The sequence below is a fragment of the Myotis lucifugus genome, unplaced genomic scaffold, assembly GCF_000147115.1.
Source record: "Myotis lucifugus unplaced genomic scaffold, Myoluc2.0 scaffold_293, whole genome shotgun sequence".
Lineage (NCBI taxonomy): Eukaryota > Metazoa > Chordata > Mammalia > Chiroptera > Vespertilionidae > Myotis > Myotis lucifugus.
Window position 1 is genome coordinate 1,353,202 of NW_005871341.1, and position 24,217 is coordinate 1,377,418.

The 24,217-nt window shown below is 46.7% G+C and overlaps 1 pseudogene; it reads right to left on the reverse strand.

Annotated features, from left to right (window-relative positions):
• Positions 1–3,802: 3,802 nt before the first annotated feature.
• Positions 3,803–7,899, reverse strand: LOC111828182 (annotated as a pseudogene).
• Positions 7,900–24,217: the final 16,318 nt, after the last annotated feature.

The window sequence follows — 24,217 nt, forward strand, 5'->3', positions numbered from 1 at the left end:
AGTTATTGTTAAGCACAGGTTTCAAGATCCCCAAAGACCACCAGGGAGCCGAGTCCAATGCAAAAGCAAAGAGCCTTTATTCAAGCTAGAGCTTGGTCTCTCCGCCTCTACCGACGCAGCGGCAGGATGCAAAAGAGCCCCCATTCCCAGAAATACAGCAAGATTATAGGGCTTGGGGTCGGGTGGTGGGGTGATGCTCTGACCACTGAGTTGGCTGATTCCAATTGGTTGGGTGAGTGCTAGGGTCCAGTTATACAAAGACAGGATGCTGATAGCATACCTTTGGATTTATGTTATTCCCCTTGCATTCCCATTGGCTGATTTAAGGGTGGGCTGGGTAACTGACATATTCTGTGGGTTTTTTTCAGAAAGAGGTCATGTCGGGGACATAGTTACACAAGACCGAGGACGAAGTACAAAATGGAGTCAGTCCTGCTCTTCCCTTTCATTCCCCCCTTGTCTTGAAACTTACAGGCCCAATCATGGGACGGACCGCATTTCTACCTCGCATTCCACTACTAGAGGTCTGTACTGGGCACGCAGAACCATCAACTGAACCTCCCCTATGCGCTCTGACAAATTGGACTAGTCTGTTGATAATGCAAGGGCCGAAGGTCAACAGCATTAGTAGGATTACAAGGGGTCCGGAGAAGGCGGAAATAAGAGTGGTTAACCACAGGGACCAGTTAAATAAAGATTCATACCAAGACTGAGACTGCTCCTTCTCTAACTTTCGTTTCTGCAGTCCCTCTCTTATGAGGGCCATGGATTCTTTAACAACTCCCGAATGGTCAACATAAAAGCAACACTACTCCAGTAGGGCTGCACATAGGCCCCCTTGCTGCATGAACAGTAAGTCCAATCCTCTTCTGTTCTGGAGTACTACTTCAGATACGGAAGTAAGGGATTCTTGCAGATGGGTAATAGATTTGTAAATTCTTTCTATGTCTAGGTCAATGGCTGCTCTTAGGGTTCTATAGTTCTTGTCTTGTACGACTAGCGAGGATATCCCAGTTCCTGCCCCTGCTAGTCCCAGCCCTAAGAGTGCGGCAAGAGTTAGGGCTGTAACAGGTTCTCTTCTACTTTGGGGGTTAGCAGAACCTAACCTGCTAAGCATTTCCTCCCTCCAATGGTATAATAGCTTGGGGATTAGCTGGACAAGTATGCAAAAGTCTTCTCTTGAGGAGTTGAGGATTTAGGAGTGGAAGCAGGGAGCAATGCCGCTGGAACAGGCCCACCATGCATTTTCGGGGGGAAGCAGGTAAGCTGTACCACTAGGGACTGATAGAGTGTTATTACAAAGATGTGATTGTTCAGGGGGCACTCGGCCTATGCAAGTACCTTGCCCTATTACTGCCTGGAGGGTTAGTCTTTCAGTGGCCTGCTGCCAACTGCAGGAGCAGGAACTGGAGGCCGTTGTATAATTTCCCCTAATAGCAATACCTTCGTAATATGGTGGCCGGACATCTAGACAGAGTCAACAGGACTCGGTCAGGTCGGGTCGGGAAGAGTTCAAAACATGATATGCTCCTATGATCATGCTCCATAGGGGGGTCTGTGTCAGATGTTGAGGTGCGGATTGGGGCGGGGAAGGCAGAGGGCTGTGAGGTCGGGGCCCTGGGGCTCTTGGGCGGGGATGCCCGGGTGGGGGTAGTTCGAGGTGCTAATACCCCGTTAGGCCCCACCCCTACTGGGGCCTGCTGGGCTACCTGCACCCGGAGGGTGAATCGTGTTCCCTGGTCTTGGGCAGCAAGCCTTACTTTGTCATATAGTCTAATTCCCCAGGTTTTTCCAGCTTCCCATCCCGTTGCTTTCTTTCCCTGTTGTGTGAAGGAAATACTCACGGGGTTAGAGAGACTCTATTAGCCGCAAAGTTGGGCAACTGGCCGCTTTACAGTGATTAGATCACCGGTTTTCGGGGGAGTCCACCAGATGTGTCCAGTCGAGACACACGACCAGGAGGCGCAGAAGTAGTGTGCCGCATCCCCACATGGTTTGCGAGCGCGACCCCGTGTTTGGGTCTGCAAGTGGCAGGGGAAAACATAAAAATGGTTTTGCTTGCAGATGAATGGTTCATATTCCATGGGCAGTCTACCAGAAAAGAGGCTATGGAGGTCTACCCGGATCTCCGGGAATCATGTGTCCTTGGGATGAATCTGGAAAGTCTGATTAAGTATAGTTCCTGAGCTGGTGTCTATGATCTGCCAGGTAAGATTGCAAGGGGCGTGGGGACTCCTGGCAGTGTAGGTGACAGTGAAGAGAGTCAACAGAGTTACCGACATCAGGCGGGTCGAATGCGCCGTAGCTTGAGCTTGACCTTGACCGGGTTGTGCTGATTGTGATTGAGGTTCCATTGTGTGATGAGGTCCTTCCGGACTGCAGAGGGATCAGCTGGGCGGACGTGTGTGTGATGGATCCAGGTCGCGACGCCGTCTACCTTGAGAGCGGTGGGTGTAGTCAGCACTACCACGTAGGGACCCTTCCAACATGGCTCGAGGGTCTCCCGGCGCTGGCTTTTTACAAAAACCCAGTCTCCCGGTCTGTACTGATGAGGCGTCGGTCCGGCCAGCCTCGTAAATGGCACGGAGGCACGGCCAAATATCCTCGTGCGCCCTCTGCAGTCCTCTTAAGAGAAAAGATATCTGATTTTCAAATTCAGCGAGAAGCTCAGCTTTAAGGTTAGGAATGATAGGGCGTGGCCTGCCAAACACGATCTCATAGGGAGTAAAGCCCAGGGTGTAAGGGGAGTTCCTCACTCGGTAAAGGGCATATGGTAGGAGAGCCACCCAGTCCCCGCCAGTCTCCATGGTTAATTTAGTAAGGGTCTCTTTTAGGGTTCTATTCATCCTTTCTACCTGCCCTGAACTTTGGGGCCTATAGGCACAATGCAATTTCCAATCTGCCCTTATAGCCTTGGCTACTGCCTGTGTTACCTGTGAAATAAAAGCTGGCCCATTGTCTGATCCTATCATAGCAGGAAATCCATACCTGGGTAGGATGTCTTCTAGCAGTTTCTTGGCTATCATCTGAGCTGTTTCATGCTTGGTTGGGTATGCCTCTACCCATCCAGAAAAGGTGTCTATAAACACTAAGATATTTATAACCATACTTCCCTGGCTTGACTTTGGTGAAGTCGATCTCCCATTGAGCTCTCGGCTTGGTTCCTCTGAGCCTGGTTCCTTTTTCATTTGACCCGGCCCTCGCGTTTGTAAGTTGGCAGGTCTTACAGGTGGATACAACTAGATTTATTTTGGAGTTTTGCTGGTGAATCTTGATTGCGGCATGCTGGATTAAGTTCTTTAATTGCCGGGACCCCAGGTGGGTGGACTGGAGCATGCGTTCTAACACTGGGACTCCGAGCCGGTCTGGCAGTATGAGCTCCTTGTCTGGTGTATACCACCATCCCTTTATCTCCTGGGCTAGGGGAAGTTTCCTGATCCGCTGCAACGCCTCCTGGGAGTATCTGGGCTGGTCTGGTAAAACTGGGTCCCCCGCGTCTGGTAGTTGTAGGGCCATGGTGGGGACCGAAGTAAAGGCCACTGCCTTGGCTGCCTGGTCAGCCTTTTGGTTACCTCTTGGTACCGGGTCATCAGTCTCTGGTGCCCTTGGCAGTGGATTATGGCTAACTTGGCAGGAAGCCATAAGGCTGTAAGCAGGTTGAGTATCTCCTGCTTATTTTTTATAGTCCGTCCCTCTGCCGTCAGTAACCCCCTCTCCTGATAGATTGCCCCATGAACATGAGTAGTGGCAAACCCATAACGGCTATCTGTGTAGATGTTGAGCCGTTTTCCAGCTCCCAGCGTCAGCGCCTTAGTGAGGGCAGCAAGCTCACTCGCTGGGCTGACGTTCCGTAGGGTAGAGCTTCTGCCCATACGGTGTCCATTTCAGTGACCACCGCTGCACCCACGTACCTGTGCCCATCCTGTATAAAGCTGCTCCCATTCGTGAACCAAGTGGCCTCAGCATCTGGGAGAGGCCGGTCAGTCAAGTCCTTCCGGAATCCATGTACTTGCTCTATGATTCCAGCACAGTCATGCAGTGGGGCATCTAGGTCAGGGTCGGGCAGCAAAGTGGCGGGGTTAAGGGCCACACTGGGGTGGAACCGCACTCTAGGAGGGTTGAGCAGAAGGCTCTGATAATGGGTCATACGTGCGTTGCTCATCCATCTATCAGGAGGCTGTTTCAGGAATCCCTCAATGGCATGCGGGGTTGTGATCCAGATTTCCTGCCCCAGGGTCAGTTTGTCGGCGTCCTTGATTAAGATTGCTGTTGCCGCAATAATTCTTAGGCACGGCGGCCAGCCGGCAGCTACTGGATCTAGCTTCTTAGACAGGTAAGCTACTGGGCGGGTCCAGGGGCCCAAGGCTTGAGTTAAAACCCCCTTCGCTATTCCTCTGTGTTCGTCTACAAAGAGATGAAAGGGCTTTGTAGTGTCTGGCAGGCCCAGGGATGGAGCAGCTAGGAGGGCTATCTTTAACTGGTTAAAGGCAGCCTCTTCTTTCTCAGTCCATTCAAACGCCCTCCCCTCTTTGGTAGCTTCATTTGGGGCCTGGTGATCTCAGCAAAACTCAGTATCCAGAGGCAGTAGTAGCCGGCCAATCCTAGGAATTCCCTTACTTGCCTTCGGGAGGTGGGAGTAGGGATTTTCAGGACAGTTTCTTTTCTGGCATCTGATAACGGTCGCTGTCCGCACTCTAGGATGTATCCAGGTAACTTACCCTCTCTTTGCAGATGCCCGTTTCCCTAAGGCCCCCAAGGTGGCCAGCGGATCCCGGGTCCCCCGCTCAGAGTCCTCGGCTGTTTCGGCAGCAATCAGGATGTCATCTACGTTCTGGAGGAGAGTGAGGCCGGGGTACTCCCTCCTGTACTCACCCAGGTCCTCATGTAGCGCCTCGTCAAAGATGGTGGGCGAATTCTTGAACCCCTGAGGCAACCGTGTCCAGGTTAATTGTCCACTGTAGCCCTTCTCCGGGTCGTGCCATTCGAAGGCAAATAAAGGTTGGCTTTGGGGCGCCAGCAGCAGACTGAAGAATGCATCTGTTAAATCTAATACGGTATACCAGACTCTAGAGCAGCTGTGGGCAAACTATGGCCCGCGGGCCGAATCTGGCCCGTTTGAAATGAATAAAACTAAAAAAAAAAAGACCGCACCCTTTTATGTAATGATGTTTACTTTGAATTTATATTAGTTCACACAAACACTCCATCCATGCTTTTGTTCTGGCCCTCTGGTCCAGTTTAAGAACCTATTGTGGCCCTCGAGTCAAAAAGTTTGCCCACCCCTGCTCTAGAGAGTGCCAAGGAGCTCAAGAGAGTATATGGGTTGGGAACAGTTGGGTGTATATCAATGACTCTTATTTACTTCCAGGAGCTCCTGTTCTGGTCGGTAGTCATTCATGTGAGGCTTCCTGACTGGCAGGAGGGCAGTATTCCAGGCAGACTGGCAGGGAACTAGTACCCCTAGGCTTCGCAGCCTATGGATGTGAGGCTGGATTCCCTTCTGGGCTTCCTGAGACATAGGATACTGCTTCATCCTTACTGGGCCTTCTCCTGGTTTTAGCTCTACTAGGATTGGGGTCCTGTGAGTGGCTAGTCCAACCCCCCCCGCCCCGTCTCTGCCCAAGCTATGGGAAATTCTTGTAGCCATCTGTCCATGTTGTTCTCTATTGGGGACACTTTCTGGTGGAGGCGGTACTCATCCTCCAGTCTCAGAGTCAGGACCTGGATGGGGTGGCCTTTGCCGTCGGTGACCTGAGGCCCCCCTTGAATGAAAATTATCTGAGCTCCAATCTTGGTCAGTAAGTCCTGTCCTAATAGTGGGTAGGGGCATTCTGGTATCACCATAAAGGAGTGGGATACCCGGCCCATTCATAGATCTACCGTTCTTCGGGTAGTCCATAAATACTGGCTCATACCAGTTGCCCCTGTACCCAGGACTTCTTGTTTGCTAGCTTCCCCTGAGGTGTGCAAAGGACCGAATATTGCGCTCTGGTGTCGACAAGGAAGTCAATAAGGGTCCCCTCCACTTTAAGAGTTACCCTGGGCTCGGGGAGGGGGTCTGAACCCCGACTCCCCTAATCGCTCAGTTCATCCAGCTCTAAGATTTTCACTCAATCAGTCTTGCTTCACTTCCTGCTGGCCTTCTTTGGACATTATCGGGCCCAATGCCCTATCTCCTTGCAGTAAGCACACTGATACTTCTGCAGCCTCCACCTCCCTTCCCTGGCAGTCTCCTTACCTCTTTTCCAGTCAGTCGCAAGTGGTCGGAGGAGACGGTCCTGTTCCTCAGGAGAGTCCGCCGTGGTAGCCAGCAGAATCCTGGCCAGGTCTCGGGTTTGCTTACTGCTGGCAGCCGCCACGGCGCAAGCCTGTTTATCTTCAGGGGGGCTCCCGGTTGTTGTACACCAAGTCCTGCAGACTTTTCTCCCCTAGTCTATCTTCTGCAGTTTTCTCCGAATGTCTGCAGCAGATTGGTTTACAAAGGCCATGATAACAGCCGCCTTGCTCTCGGGAGCCTCTGGGTCCATGGGGGTATAGGTACAGAACGCCTCTATGACCCGCTCTAGGAAGGCCGCTGGAGATTCATCCTTCTCCTGCTGTACATTTCCTACCTTAGCCAAATTAGTCGGCTTCCTAGCAGCCATCCGAAGACCCTCCCATTAGAGTCTGGTGGTAGACCCGGAGCCTCTCCTTACCTTCTGCCATGTTGATATCCCATTCAGGCCTAGTTAGAGGAAAGGAGGTATCTGAGCCTGGTTGGTGGTAGGATTCCCGTCCATGCCCAAGACTAACTTTCCGGCCTCATTGAGGATCCTCTCCCTCTCCTCGGTGGTGAATAGGACCTGCAAAAGCTGCTGGCAGTCGTCCCAGGAAGGCTGATGGGTGAAAAGAACAGAGTCTAGTAAATCAATTACCCCTGCCGGCTTTTCAGAGAACTTAGGATTCTGAGCTTTCCAATTATAGAGGTCACTAGTGGCGAAAGGCCAGTAGTGATGGGGCTGATTGCCCCCCTCATCCGGGTGACCGGTGGCTCGCAGGGGTAGGGTCTTAATAGTGGAGTCGGAGATGGAGGCAGACTGCTCTCTCTGAGCCCTTGTCTGGTATAGGGTGGGCTTCCCACTGGAACTCCTCCACCCTCCGCTCAGAGCAGCGTCTGCTTCCCTGGATGGAGGGTGGCTGGGTCCCTCCGGCACTCTGGGGGACTGATATGGGGGAGGAGAATTAGTTCTTCTTCAGTTCCCCTCTGCAAGACAGGGTAGAGGGGTGCTGATGGGTGGGTGACCTTCTCCTCCTCCTCCTTCTCCATCCCCTGCAAAGCAAGAATAGGTCTTGGCTCTGGAGGGCGTGGGGCCAGGAAGGACTTAAGCCAAGAGGGTGGGTCCTCCACAAGGTCCTGCCAAGTAATAATGTAAGGGAATTGATCAGGATGACCCTTCTTGGGCTAGGAGATGACGTCTCTGACACAACCGATGGTAGGGAGGTCGAAAGTTCTGTCTGGCGGCCATCCGACATTGAAAGTGGGCCACTTGCTGGAACAAAAAGTCTGGCACTGGACCTTCCAGACCTCCACACTGAGCTCGTTGGCTCTCCCCCTAATCTCTTTGAAATGATCAATCATAATACTTAAAGGAGTAGTCTGAGTCTGTCCCATAATGTCCGTCCAGTAAGTACATGGAATAAAACAGAGAAACACAAACACAAACAAAGGGCCCCAAAGAACAGTCTTCCAACTCCGTGGAAGCAAAACCAAAAGCTAGAGGATGGCCTCACGCCGAACTGCGGGAGCAATCCGCCTCACCTCAGATTTGTGAGGGGAATCCATGTCCCTCCAGAAAAGAGGATCAGAACATCTTCCGAGTCCTCCTGCCCGTGGTCCTCCAGTGCGTCCACGTAGACCATGTCGGGCACAACCAGAATACTAGAGATGAGCTCAAACTAGAGTGACAGAAACACACAAACACACAGACACCTACCGCGGTCAGTCAGGCTCTCTGGGTCGGAGTTCCTCGTGGGTCTTGGCGATCCCGGACGAGCCCCCAAATATTATGCACAGATTTCAAGATCCCCAAAGACCACCAGGGAGCCGAGTCCAATGCAAAAGCAAAGAGCCTTTATTCAAGCTCAAGCTCAGTCTCTCCGCCTCTACCGACGCAATGGCAGGATGCGAAAGAGCCCCCAGTCCCAGAAGTACAGCAAGTTTATAGGGCTTAGGGTCAGGTCGTGGGGTGATTCTGAGTTGGCTGATTCCGATTGGTTGGGTGAGGGCTAGGGTCCAGTTACACAAAGACAGGATGTGGTTAGCATACCTTTGGCTTTAGGTTATTCCCCTTGCATTCCCATTGGCTGATTTAAGGGTGGGCTGGGTAACTGACACATTCTGTGGGTTTTTTCAGAAAGAGGTCATGTCGGGGACATAGTTACACAAGATGGAGGATGCAGTACAAAATGGAGTCAGTCCTGCTCTGCCCTTTCATTATCAAATTACCCAGGTCCACACCTTTAACACCAATAGGCAAGAGTTGATGCTGAACTTCACAACAATCTGGAATTGAGTTTGCTGCCTCATGATGTATTACAGGTTGAGCTTTAACATCCATAGAAGATTTTGGAGGTTGACATAGACTCTTCAGAATGATTTGAGAAGTTTGTATATCATCAAGAGCAAAGGTCCTCAAACTTTTAAAACCGGGGGCCAGTTCACTGTCCCTCAGACCATTGGAGGGCCGGACTATAGTTTAAAAAAAACTATGAACAAATTCCTATGCACACTGCACATATCTTATTTTGAAGTAAAATAACAAAACGGGAATAAATACAATATTTATATTTGCATGTGGCCCATGGGCCATAGTTTGAGGACCCCTGGACTACAGGATCTTCTGTCCCACTGATCCTTATCTCTCCTCTCCCCTGTCGCATGCAGGAACACCAACTTCTGTTCCTCGAAAATCCTGACATGTCCCTGACCCAGTCCCCAGCTCTAAAGCCAGCCACTCTCCTTCCTGCTGCCTCCACCCTACCTGCGGCAACGCATTCTTGCCCCAAGGTCATCGAGGCTCTCACTCAGCCTTGGGCAGGACTCTCAGATTCTCCTCTCTCCAATCCTGACTTAACTCTGTTTGTGGATGGAAGCTCCTGCCTGGACCAACAGGGAGGTCGGAAAGCCTTCTATGCGGTAGTGACACCCGAGTGGATCCTGGAGGCGGCCCAACTCCCAGAGGGTACCACCTCTCAAAAGACCGAGCTCATCTCACTGACCCGCTCCCACACCTGGCCAAAGGGAAGAGGGTAAACATATATATAGACTCCAAGTATTCCTTTCTGATAGCCCATTGCCACACGGTTATCTGGAAGGAAAGGGGCTTCCTCTCTAATAAAGGCTCACCTATTATCAATGCTAGACTCATAACACGCTTACTGGATACCTTACAGCTTCCCTCCCAGGTAGCCATCATGCGCAGCTGAGGCCATCAGACAGACTCTGCGCTGGTTACGCAGGGAAATGCCCAAGCAGACGCAGTAACCAGAGGCTTAACTCAGGGTGAAGGGTCCCCAGCCCCATCCCTGTTCCTTTCCCTTCTCTCCGTTACTCCTCAATACACAGAAGAAGAAAAAAACAAATTCCTGCAGTGGGAGGCTCTCTTGGTCCTGAGGGATGGATCTTTATAAACATCAAATCGCCCTTCCTCGGGTCCAGACAAGGACCATTGCCCAACAGATCCACCGGTCTTTGAATATTGGACCACTGGCACTTTGGAGGTTCCTCGAACCCCTCTTCACCTCGCCCACACTGCGGGAGGTGATCACAAGTACCTGCTCCTCCTGCCCCACGTGTGCGGCTGTCTCACCCCAGGGAGGGTTATGCCACAACTTTCCCACCCATCAAATGAGGGAACACCTTCCAGGGCAGGACTGGCAGGTAGACGTCACCCATATGCCTCCCCAAAAAAGACCAGGTATCTGCTTACCATGGTAGACACCCTGACAGAGTGGGTGGAGGCCTTTCCCACCGGCAAGGAAATTGCTAAAGTGGTGGCTGAGACCCTAATAACACACATAATCCCAAGGTTTGGCCTCCCCACCTCCATCCAATCAGACAACGGCCCAGCTTTTATATCAAGGGTCATCCAGCAGGGTTCCACCTCTCTTGGCATCTTCTGGAAACTATACATACCCTACCGACCACAATCATCAGGTAAGATCGAGAGAATTAATGGACTCCTTAAAGACCATCTAACTAAACTCTCTCTAGAAATTTGCAGCTCCTGGCCAGACATCCTGCCCATGGCTCTGACCAGATCCGGGCTACACCATGGAGCCCTACCTTCTTAAGTCCTTTTGAGATTCTATATGGGAGACCCTTCTTGCTTAACCACTGTCTCCCTATTGATCCTCCTCCCTTGGGTCCTTATCTTCCATATTTGTCCCTACTCAGGCAGCTGCTCCAAGAACACATAGACAGGTTTCTGCCCAAGCCAGAACCAACCGACCAAGGTTCTCTAGGACCAGCGCTTCACCCTGGTGACTTGGTCCTCCTTAAGAATCTAAATCCAAAAGCCTTGGAGCCTCAGTGGACAGGACCTCACAGTATGATCCTTACTACCCTCACCGTGGCCAAATTGCTTGGCGATCCGTCGTGGCACCACATCTCTAGGGTCAAGAGGACCCCGGAGCAGCATGACTTCTATAAATGTGAGGTGCTGGGCCCCACCAGGGTCCACCTTATTCGCCCTCCCCCTCCTCCTTCTCCTCCCGGCCCTGAGCAGCCTACACCCACCCCCACCCGCTTCTGTATGGAGGTTCAAGGTCCGTGAAACCTACTACCAGGATGACAAACAAGTCACCCGGCAGGTAGGATCTCAGGACTGCCCTCTGGTCAGATGCCAGATGGAGATCCTGATGGCTGTCAACCTCCAGTCAGTGTCCAACTGGGTGCGACCCTATTTCTGTTTTGCTTACAACCAGCGGGACCCAGAGAGGTGTAATCAAGATGTCGACACCTATGGGGGTTGCCGCTGGAGAGGCTTGGTCACTCATGATGCCTATGATGAGGTCTGGACTTGGCCCTTTTTCTGGAAGGATGGGACCTTCAACATCAGGGTCTGGGATCTCTGTGACCGGAGATGGGTTACGGGTGTTATGGGAACGGTACACTGGAATGATTGGAGCTCTACCCCTTCAGGGACCATCTATACCTCCCGGGAATATGTCTTGGCCCAGGAGGCCCAAATGCAGGTCTCCAACAGCATCCTACAGGCCGAACAGTCACTTAAAGGGAAGCTGCCTGACTCCCCCCGGGTAGAAGTCCTATCTTCTTGGCTCCGACTTATTCAACATACTCTACTATTCCTCAATGAGACCCGCACCCTTCCCAATGTCTCAGGCTGCTTTCTATGTGACTCTCTCCAAAGGCCTTTGCTGGCTGCCATCCCACTCATAACTCCTCCAGGAGCCCAGGGGCAAGGTGAATGTCAGCCTCCCTTGGCTGGCATTCCCCTTTGGGAACCCAAAACTTCAGAACCCACGCTTCCCCTATGGATATGCTACCAAACCAGTAATCCGGTAACTGGGGGACGGGAAACTTGGAACTGTACCCAAAACTATACCGCAGCCAGTCTCACCAAGGCCAGCCCAGGTACCTTCTTCTGGTGCAATGGCAACTTAAGCAACTGCATAATCTCCTCTGATCCCTGGCCTTGCTTCATGGTCACAGTAGTTCCCCAACTAATCTTGTATGGAGAGTCGGAGCTCACCTGGTTGCTCCCTTCATCCCGCTCCCAGGCCTGCTGGGCCGCCTTCCTCCCTGTCATGTTGCGGGTGAGTATCGCTGCCTCGGTAGACCTCCCGGAGGGGGGTGGGGGGCACGGGAACAGTCTGGTCACTGCTCAGGACTTCAATGACATGCTCCAGTTAGCCCTGGAGTCTACAACCACCTCTTTAGCCTCCCTACAGCGACAAGTAACATCAATAGCCCAGGTAGTCTTACAGAACTGGCGTACCTTACATCTCTTGACAACAGAAAAAGGAGGGACCTGCATATTCCTCCAGGAAGAATGTTGCTACTACATCAACGAGTCTGGAGTAGTGGAACAAAAAGTGCAAACCCTAACTAAGCTGAGAGAAGAACTACGTGCAAGACACTCCAGAACAACTCTCTTTTCAGCTGGTTCCAAAGCCCCTTAGCTACCTGGGTCCTACCCATGATAGGACCCCTAATTCTCATCTGTGTCTTTTTCCTCCTAGCCCCCTGCCTCCTTAAGTTCATCCACTCCCGAATTGCAGAGATGTCATGGTGACTGTAAATCAGCTTCTGCTCCATCCCTACGCTCGGCTACCCTCCTACCTGCCTCTGCCTGACCCTGCCTTTAACACCCCCCCTTCGTCCCTGGTCAGTTGGAAGGAGTCAGAACAAACCTGCGCCCCCTATCACCGAAAGGCCAGGGTGTTAGGTCGAAAGGGGGTCCAGGAGCTGATGCATGCCTCCACCAGGCAGATGGTAACGTAAATACTGAGCCCTTCCTAGAATCCATAACAGGCCAGTGCACCAGGTAAATGGTGACGCAGATACTGTCCCCGCCCTGGAATTCCTAACAGATCAGCTACCAGACAGATGACAATAACTGAAAACCGTGTCAACCCCTGCGGCGGCAACTCCCACAGCTCATGCTCCCCCACCCTCACTGAACAGCTGTATAAAAAAAAGCGCCCCCTCCCTGTTGGTGTGGATCCACGTGCCCCGTCTTTGGGGTTCGTGGGTCACCCAGGGACGCAGAATAAAATCTCTCCTTCCTTCCTTTTCTGATCAACTCCCTTTATTTCCTATGCCACCTCCTGAGCCACCTAACCTAACAACTACCTGGAGCACATGAATTTTAATTATTGAAAAAATACCTATTTACTATTTTTATGTCTCCAAAATCATCTTTAACAGAGCCCTAAAAAGAGAGGCAGAGATTAAAATGATGTATATATGAGGTAAGTAATGCCAAGGGTTGTCAGCAACCACCAAAAGGCAAGAAAGTATCCTCCTGTAGAATTTTCAGAGGGTACATGGTGCTGTTTACTAGTACATTGTGATTTCAGACTGCAGAATGGTGAGAGAATACATTTCTATGGTAAAAAGCCACCGGTCGAGCCTGCAACCCAGGCATGTGCTCTAACTGGGAATCAAATCAGCTAGCTATCTTTCAGTGCATGGGATGATGCTTAACCAACTGAGCCACACCAGCCAGGGCCTTACTTATATTTTTATAATGCTTCCCCAAGCCTCATTAATAATTACAGCACTGCCCTAACTGGTTTGGCTCAATGGATAGAGCGTCGGTCTGCAGACTGAAGGGTCCTGGGTTCGATTCCAGTCAAGGGCATGTACCTTGGTGGTGGGCACATCCCCAGTGGGCGGTGTGCGGGAGGCAGCTGATAGATGTTTCTCTCTCATCAATGTTTCTAACTCTCTATCCCTCTCCCTTCCTCTCTGTAAAAAATCAATAAAATATATTTTAAAATAATAATAATTACAGCACTGCACTCATGCAATGATGAATATGTGACACTTGGCTGATGAAAGCTGCCTGGAGAAATTCACTGCTTGTTACATTGAGAATGCTTACCAATACTTGGAACTTAATAACTAAACATGCTGGTAACTAGAATAAATTCAGGTGACAGGTCACTGTGAGGTTGATAGGATCCGATGGTGGCCACCAGTGCAATAAGGCAATCATTGGCCAGGCCAAGGAGTATCAGAAACAACTGATCTTCCAAATGCTGAGGCTAAAATGTGTTCTTCAGGCAATTAGTGACACCTAAGACAGATCTCAGTGGGTCTCTACCTTATACACTTATTTTTAAATTTATACATGTCTGTACCATGGAATTAGGGGTATCTCATACTTTGTTAAAAAACAGTGTAAAAATGCAATTCCTTTTCCTTGCAGAAAATTGGGGAGACATAAAAGTAACATGTTAAAGAAATTTAAAATCACTAGAAATCGTTACATTTTTCTTTTTCCACACACTGATTATTTTCTCTCCTTTTATAAAAAGTATTTATTCATGAAATCCCCCTTTGAAATTGCATAAATAACACACTCACTGCATCCAATGATACAGTGTTAAGATACAACAAAGAAATGTTACTATTCTTCCCCCTTATTCCTCTCTTCACCAATCATCTCTCTCTCACACACAAACATCCACACAGAGACATATTTATACGATCATGTTCTCAAAAGCGACAAAAGTAGGTGCATTTAAATTTTAATTCATTCTGGCAAATTCATTTTCCCAATGGCTGTAGCAGTTCACATTGCCACTAGTTAAGTTCGCTCAGGTCTGTTTCAGTCCTGGGTCTATTGCTTTAGACATTTTCTGCCAAAATCACGTGTAGGAACAGCATTTTGCTTTGATTTATTTGTGTGTGTAATGCACTGAGGTTCTATGTCATGTCCTGTGTCTGACTTGTCTGGATCCCCAGCTCTTAGCACAGAGGACGTGACGTGTTCAGGGCATCGGTGCCAAAGAAATGTAACTTACCTGTGTGGATTTTTAAATGCCGCTCCATGTCCTTCATGCCAGAGGCAGTCTTGAACTGGCAACCTTAAAAAGGCAAGGAGAGATTAATTATAAGACATCATCACTTTAGAGCGGAGAAACTTGGCAGAAACTTCCTCAACCAAGTGATGACAGTTAAATAACCACCCAGAAACAGGACACACAGGTGTCCCGTGCCCCCGACGTGATGAACCACGGTCATGACATCACTCCTGCGTGTCCTGCCCACATTGCAGAGCCTAAGTCTAATCGGGAGGAAATCTCAGACAAACCCAACTGAGGGACACTGTACCGAATAACTGGCTTGTACTTTGCACAAATGTCAAGGTCATGAAAGGAAATGACACCTGAAAACTAAATGCAATGCGTGATCCTGAACTGGATCTGGGACCAGGGCAAAAATGTTTTTCTTTTGACACAGAGACAATTGGTAAAATCTGAATAAGGTCAGTTATTTGACTATAGTGTGTATAAATGTGAATTTCCTGACTTCGATGATTAGACTGTGGTTATAGGAATTTCCTTGTTTCTAGGAAATACATATTGAGGGACAAAGGGACAGCATGTCTGCAACTTACTCAAAAATGGTGTGGGGGAAAATATATAAATATACATGCATATAGGAAAAATGACAAATTGCATGTAATATGTTAACATTTGGAAAATCTAGATAAAAGAATACAGAAAAATTTTTGAACAATTTATTATTATTTCTTAAATATATTTTTATTGATTACAGAGAGGAAGGGGGAGGGAGAGAGAGAGAGAAACATCAATGCTGAGAGAGAAGCATTGATCAGTTGCTTCCTGCATGCCCTCTACTGGAGATCCAGCCTGCAACCCAGGTTATGTGCCCTGACTGGGAATTGAATTGTGATCTCCTGGTTCATAACAACACTCAACCCTGATCCATGCCAGCTGGGCTTGAACAATTTTTATAACTTTTCTGTAATTCTGAAATTATTTCCAAATAAAAATTTGTGGGTTTTTGTTCATTAAAAAAAAAGCCACCTGGCTTGTAGTAATTTCTTATGGTAGTCCTAGGAAACTAATATAAATGGTATGGATATACCACCTTTTGTTAATCCATTCATCAGCTGATGGACTTTTGGATTGTTTCTACTTTTTGGCTAATAGAAATAATGCTGCTGGGAACATTGTGTACATCTATGATACATTTTGAGTTAATTTTTGAGAAGAATGGAAGGTTAGATAGATTATTTTTTTAATCTAAGAATATTGAGTTGGTCTAGCATTTGTTGAAGATTATCCTTCCTTCAATGAACTGCTCTTTCATCTTTGTCAAAATCATTTGGTCTTACTTCTAGGCTCTCTGTTCTGTTCCATTAATCTATATATCTATCCCTTCTCTAATACAATCCAGTCTGATTACTCCAGCTACACAGTACGTCTTTAGATCAAGTAGAGGAATTTCTCCTAATTGATTCTTCTTTCTCAAAATTGTTTTAGCTATCTAGGTTCTTTGCCTTTCCACATATGTTTTAGAATAATCTTATCTATTACCATACTCTGCTTGGGCTGCTATAAGAGAATAAACACACTGGGGGTTTTATAAGTAACAAATTTTTTAAAAATATATTTTATTGATGTTTTACAGAGAGAAAGGGAGAGGGATAGAGAGTTAGAAACATCGATCAGCTGCCTCTTGCACATCCCACACTGGAGATGTGCCTGCAACCAAGGTACATGCCCCTGACCGGAACTGAACCCGGGACCCTTCAGTCCCCAGGCCGACGCTCTATCCACTGAGCCAACCGGTTAGGGCAAACCCCATGACATTTAAAGGGAGGAATTCTCCTGGCTCATTCGCCAGCGCCCATGTGTCTCGCGGCTTGTTGCCTGCATGGGTGGTGCTCCTTAGGGATAATATGCTCCCCTCTCCAAGGATAGCAGGTCTGGCGGTGGGTTTGGAGGCGGGTGGGAGACGGGGGCGGCTGAAGGGGACAAAGCATAGGCATACCTTGGCGTACAAATCCCAGTTCCGCTCCGACAAGTGGGGCAACCCGGAAAGCCCAAGGACTTCTTCAAAGGAGTGCGCTGCCAGCCTCACCTGGGCCGGGAGACATGCAGGTTTCCAGGTCTCACAGCCACGGGCCGCCCAGAGGGATGAGGGCGGCCACGCGAGGTCACGCGCCTGCGCACCTGCGCCCAGGAGCCCCAGGCCCCAGCTGGAGCACGCAGGTCCCGCCTTCCCGGGTAAACCAGCACTGCGCAGGCGCGCGCAGGCGCACGCGGGAGCAGGCGCAGAAGGAAGGTCGCAGGTGGATCCCTGTGGAAGGGAGGGGCCGGCGGCCCTGGCGGCGGCCAAGGCGGCCAGCGTGTTCCGTGGCCTGGCGGTGGCTGGTGGAGGCGAGAGTAGCGAGAGCGAGGATGACGGCTGGGAGATTGGGTATCTCGACCGGGCCTCTCAGGTAGCAGGGGAGGCTGTTTCTTCTCCGCGCCGAGGTCTGCCTCCCCGGCCCTGGAAGACCCGGCCTCCTGGGACCCTCTTCCTTCCTCCCCTGTTTGCCCTTCCTCCTTCGTTTCTCCAGTGGGAGTACAGGCGCTGGGGTTGGAGAGAAACCCGCAGCGTGTTGGTCTGGTTTCCTTACTGTGCTTTCCATCGCCGGCGCCTCGCTAGGTTGTCCACAAGGTAGCCCGTCCCGTGGGCTCAGACCCGCCATTACCCGGGCCCCTTTCGAGGTCATTTGAGACACGAATTCTTTGCAAACTTCGGGTGTCGCCCACCACCACCGTCCCTTGCCCCCCTCCTCCCTCTTCCAAAACGATTTTCCGGTTGCAGTGGAAATGAAAACGTGTATAATTGTTTTTTTAAAACTGTCTGCTTTTTTAGAAATTAAAAGGACCATTACCCACTGAAGACAAGAATGAAACGTTTAAGAAAGCGTTGACCACAGGCGATATTTCCTTGGTCCAGGAGCTCCTCAGTTCTGGTGAGAAATACGGGGTAGTTTCAGCCCAACACCATTGTCTAAGTTCACAGCTGTTTCTGATTTTAAAAGGTGTGAGTTGCTTTTCTCAGGGGGTCACAGCGAATGTTAGTGGATCGAGTGTCCTGCAAATCTTTCTGACTCTGAGTTCTCTCTGCCTTTTCTTCCTCTAGTTTGAATGCCACCCTGTTACCTTCCATTAGTTCTTCCACCTCAAGACGCTTATTCTGACCAGTCCTACCCAACTAATACTGTTTTTTGAGTTTTTTGTTTTTACTTTTTTCAGCATTTTCTTAATCTATTAATATGTTTCCCAAGAGTTGATTCTAGTTAGGTACATCTCAGTGATGGTCTTCTCCTGTGCCTGGTGTGTGTGTGCCTGTGTGTGTATGTATATGAGAGTGTGTGTGGGCGCGCGTGTGTGTATGTGTGTGTATGAGAGTGTGTGTAACATGAGGCCTGGGGTAGGAATCTGAATATCTGGTTATCTGTCCCAGCTGTATTGACTGGTCAGTGTGGTTCCCTGGAAACGTCATTTAAACTTCCAGAGCATCAATTTCTTTGTGTCAGGCATCATAATTCTGGCTTGGGTCCCATGACATTTTTTTTTCCGTGGATCAAATACTATTTTTAGGAATTGCCTTGACATAGAAATGTGAGTCGTTGATCATAATGATTGAAATTATCCAAACAAACACCAGGCATTTACCATTGGAGTGGAGGTGTGGGGGTGGGTGGAGGATTGGGCAAAAAAGAAAGAAGAGAGAGAACTCATGGGCATAGACAGCAGTGTGGTGATGGAGGGGGCAGGGATGGAGAAGGTGGAAAATGCATGGATGGAGTAAATGGTGATGGAAAATAGAAAATAAAAACATTCACACACAAAAGAGTTAAATAATATTGTATATAGAAAAACGTTTGTCTTCTACACTAGAGATGCCTCATGGTATAGTGGAAAGGAAGTCATTTTGTTAACAGTACAGTTCTGGGTTTGAGTACTAGCCCTGCCATGAGTGTCTCTGTAATTTTGACCAAGTTACCAAACCTTCCTAAGCTTCAATCCCCGCCCCCCCCCCCCTTTTCAATGGCATATATTGTATCAAAGGTATTTTTGAGGGAGGGAAGTTAAAATGAGATAATACAATAATAAAGTTATTAGAACAATAGGCATTTGGTAAATATTAGCTGTTATAACAAAAAAAAGAGTTTTATGTGAATTTGTGGACAATGGAACTTGAGTTGTAAGTGAAGAATGAAATTCAAATAATTAAACAGGGCCTAATACCTAACATAAGCACATGCAAAGAATGCACATAGTGTTGGATGTGATGTAATAGGCAGAAATTTGTTTTAGAAAAGAAACTTTGCCTTAGGAGTAGTGGGACTAGGTACAATGAAGTGACGTAGTCTCCTGAAGATGAGGACTGGAAAATAGCCTGCTGCTAAAGTAGGAATTTAGTCAACCTTATAAAATTGTTTAATTACAGGAAATTTTAAAGTCAATTTAAAACGGCAAATAATAATATATAGTTATAAGTAGAAAGGTACCTTTCACCCATTGCCTCTGAAGTCTCACTTTCACTGGTAATTCCCATTTTAGCATTTTCTTGTTTCCTTCTAGATCTTATTACTTAACACTTCTTTAATACTTTTATTTTTTGCCTTTCAAAGTCATTCTTGACTTTGATACATATTTCTGCTCCAGTTGAAAAGTTTAATAAAATTAAAGCTTTTTTTGAATCAGCCACTTTTAACAGTTCTAAGACATCCCAATTTTTGTTATTCTGCCATGTACTACTTTCAGTTCTCTTTAAAATATTAAATATTTCAGACATTCAGAAACGGATGAAGATATGTCTCCTTCCCCCTGGAGATTCCCACTCTCCTGTAGTTGGTATTTATCTTCCCTATGCAAATCTTTGACTTTTACTCTGTACGTATATATCCCAGTATATAGTGTTATTTTGAATGTTTTTGAGTTACAGAAATATATTGTATCAATCGTCTTAAACTTACTGATTTTACACTATCCCTAGAGCATAATAGATGCTTTTTTGAATATCAGAGGTAATTATTAAGTATTAGAGGTGGTGATTATTAAGAATTTTTATACTAACACTAGTGGCCCAGTGCACGAAATTTGTGCATATTAAAAGGGGATTAATTACTGGAAATATTTTAATATTGCTATTTGCCCTTTCTCTATAATAGAAGTGTCAGAAATGAAAGAAAATTAGTAAAATACATATGAAAATCTTCCTCCTGTCAGAGCCTGGGGCGTGCCATGGGACCCAGAGTCAAGTGCCCGCCCACCCTCAGTGCCTCAAATGTGTGTGAGACCCAGAACCAGCCGGCCCCACCCCTATTGGGTGAGATCCAGACCCAGCTGGCCATACCCTGTCAAGCCCTGCTGGGTGCGGAGTGCATCCTTAGGTCCCCTGTTAAGCCCACAGGATAGGGAGCGCAGCCTCAGGTACCCCGTCAAGCCCCACTGGGCGGGGGGTGCAACCTCAGGTCTCCTGGCATGGTGGCGGGGTGAGGGGTGTGGCCTGAGGTCCCCTGGCCTGGCACGGGGTGGGGGGGGAGGCACACCTTGATGTCCCCCATCAAGCCCAATCAGGCAGGGGGCATGGCCTGAGGCCCTCTGACCCAGCCCAGGGCTACGTAGCCTCATGTCCCTGCTGATTGCTTGTTAAGGCTCATTAAGGTGACTCGGCCTCTGCTGTGGGTGCAGCCATCTTGTGTTATGGAAACCCTGCCTTTGCTGTGGGCGCCACCATCTTTGTGACAGTGTGAAGGTCAATTTACATATTCTCTATTAGATAGGATGCTACATTTGCTTATCTTTTTATTTACACTCTTTCCTTTTTATAGGTGCAGTCAAGTTTGAGCAGTAATGTCAATAAAGAAACAATAATGAGAAAAAAATATTTTTTTCTCTGATTTTATTCATAGGCTTTCAATTGTAGCCATTTAAAAAAGAAAGTTTGTTAGCTTGAAACAATAGTATATGCTGGTACTAAGAGAGTTTTATGTTGTTTTCTCTCATTAATTACTGTGTACCTTATATCAATTGAAGTTAGACAATCAGGAGTAATCTTTCAGTAACTTGGTGTGGATATGATCTTCCTCTGTTTGGATGGAACCCTTTATAGCCACAGACTATAAAAGTATAAATAAAAGGTGTTAAGGGCACCTTTTATTCTATTTTCTGTCTTTTCTTAATATTAACAAATATTTCTTAGGTTGAAGTGAGAGAGATTGCCAGTTAAATCTTGATCTTTTTATTGAAAAGGCTTTACATACATTGAATAGGCTTTGTTCACCTCCTCATTGTATCCTTGCTCTTGTATCACATCTTCTATGCTCTTCCCCAGTCCTGGAGAGACACCTTTTTATATGATCACATCAGTCAGTGCTGTTGGATAAAATCGAATGACTCCAAGGATTTTTACCATTAATGACTTGAGAATTTTAAGGTCAGCTGGCTCAGCTGGCTCTTGTTTTTGCTAAACAAGTTATTATCTGTCTTTTCCTGTCCCATTCTGGTTAGTAGCTTTAAAACTTCATGCTAATCCTCAGGCTTTAGGTCTCATCTATGTCTCTTCTTATTCTAGCACTTGGCTTGTCATTCATTTGTCCAAGGCAGACCCTGATGGCCATTTTGACTTGTTCTTTTCTATCACTTCTCCTCTTCAAAGTAATTTTACATTCTGATGATCCTGCCTTAAAATGTTCTTTAGTATTCCATCCTCTTTCTCCCTGCTACGTTTGCTGTGGCATAATATTAGAAATAAACTACAATAAAAACAACCCAAAATACTCAAACACTTGGAAGCTGAATAGCATGTTATTAAATATTGATTGGGTTACCAATGAGATCAAAGAAGAAATTAAAAACATCCTGGCAACTAATGACAATGAAAACACAACAATCCAAAACCTATGGGACACAATGAAAGCAGTCCTGAGAGGGAAGTTTATAGCTCTACAGGCCTATCTCAAAAAACAAGAAAAAAATCATAGCAAATCATCTAACTCTACATCTCCAAGAATTAGAAAGAGAGCAACAAGAAAAGCCCAGAGTGAGCAGAAGGAAGGAGATAATAAAGATTAGAGCAGAAATAAATGACATAGAGACCAAAAAAACAATATATAAAATCAATGAAAGCAAGAGCTGGTTCTTTGAAAGGATAAAAAATATTGACACATATCTAGCCAGGCTCACCAAGAAGCAAAGAGAGATGACCCAAATAAACAAAATCAGAAATGATAGAGGCGAAATAACAACAGACCGCACAGAAATACAAATGATTGTTAATACTATGGACAGCTCTACTCCAACAAATTAGACAGCCTGGAGGAAATGGACATATTCCTAGAAAAATACAACATTACAAAACTCAATCAGGAAGAATCTAAAAATCTCACCAGGCCAATAACTATGGAAGAAATTGAAGCAGTCATCAAAAAGCTTCCAGCAAACAAAAGCCCAGGACCAGACAGCTTCACAGGGGAGTTTTACCAAACATTCAAGGAAGAACTAAAACCTATCCTCCTCAGACTACTACAAAAAATCCAAGAGGAAGGAACACTTCCAAGCTCATTCTATGAAGCCAGCATCACCTTAATACTATAACCAGAGAAAGACAACACAATGAAAGAGAATTACAGGCCAATATCCCTCATGAACATAGATGCCAAAATCCTCAACAAAATCTTAGCAAATCGGATTCAGCAGTACATAAGAAAGATCATACACCATGACCAAGTAGGATTTATCCCAGGGATGCAAGGATGGTACAATATCTGCAAATCAATAAACGTGATACATCACATAAACAAATTGAAAGAAAAAAACCACATAGTCATATCAATTGATGCAGAAAAAGCATTTGACAAAATCCAACACCCATTTTTGATAACAACTCTCAGCAAGGTGGGAATAGAAGGATCAGACCTCAACATAATAAAAGCCATATATGACAAACCCACAGCCAACATCATACTCAATGGACAAAAACTAAAACCATTTCCCTTAAGAACAGGAACAAGACAGGGATGCCCACTCTCACCACTCCTATTCGACACAGTTCTGGAAGTATTAGCCATTGCAATTAGACAAGAAGAAGAAATGAAAGGCATCCAAATTGGAAAAGAAGATGTAAAGCTGTAATTATTTGCAGATGACATATTAGACATAGAAAACCCTAAAGACTCCATCAAAAAACTATTAATCAATGAGTTCAGCAATGTAGCAGGATACAAAATTAACATCAAGAAATCTATGGCATTTCTACACACCAATGGTGAACTTACAGAAAGAGAGACTAAAAAACAATCCCATTTACCATTGCACCAAAAAAATTAAGCTACCTAGGAATAAACTTAACTAAAGAGGTAAAACAGCGCTACTCAGAAAACTAGAAGACATTGAAAAAATGATAGATGAAGACATAAACAGATGGAAGAACATACCCTGTTTTTGGATTGGTAGAAACAACATCATTAAAATGTCCATACTACCCAAAGCAATCTATAAATTCAATGCACTTCCCATTAAAATACCAACAGCACATTTCACACACCTAGAACGAACTCTCCAAAAATTCATCTGGAATAAAAAAAGACCCCGAATAGCTCCAGCGATCCTGAGAATGAACAAAGTAGGTGGGATCTCAATACCAGATATCAAGCTATATTACAAAGCCACTGTTCTCAAAACTGCCTGGTACTGGCACAAGAACAGACCTATAGATCAATGGAATAGAATAGCCCAGAAATCGGTCCAAACCAATATGCTCAATTAATATTTGACAAAGGAGGCAAGAACATATAATGGAGTCAAGATAGTCTCTTCAATAAATGGTGTTGGAAAAATTGGACAGATACATGTAAGAAAATGAAACTAGACCACCAAGTTACACCATTCATAAAAATAAATTCAAAATGGATAAAGGACTTAAATATATGATAGGAAACCATAAAAATACTAGAAGAATCCAAAGGCAACAAAATCTCAGACATATGCCAAAGCAGTTTCTTCACCCATACAAACTAAAGAGAAAATAAACAAATGGGACTACATCAAAATAAAAAGCTTCTGCCCAGCAAAAGAAACCATCAACAAAACAACAAGAAAGCCCACGGAGTTGGAAAACATATTTGCCAATGTTATCACTGATAACGGTTTAATCTCCAACATTTATAGGGAACTCATACAACTTAACAAAAGGAAGATAAACAATCTAATCCAAAAATGAGCAAAGGACCTAAATAGACACCTTTCAATATAGGACATTCAGAAAGCCAAGAAACATGAAAACTTGCTCCAAGTCACTAATCATTCGAGAGATGCAAATCAGAACAACAATGAGGTACCATCTCACACCTGTCAGAATGGCTATCATCAACAAATCCACAAACGACAAGTGCTGGAGAGGATGTGGAGAAAAAGGAACACTCGTGCACTGCTGGTGGGAAGGCAGACTGGTGCAGCCACTATGGAAGACAGTATGGAGTTTCCTCAAAAAACTAAAAATGGAACTCCCATTTGACCCTGTGATCTCACTTCTAGGATTATATTCTAAGAATCTAGAAACACCAATCAGAAAGGGTATATGCACCCTTATGTTCATAGCAGCACAATTCACCATAGCTAAAATCTGGAAACAGACTAAGTGCCCATCATTAGATGAATGGATTAGAAAACC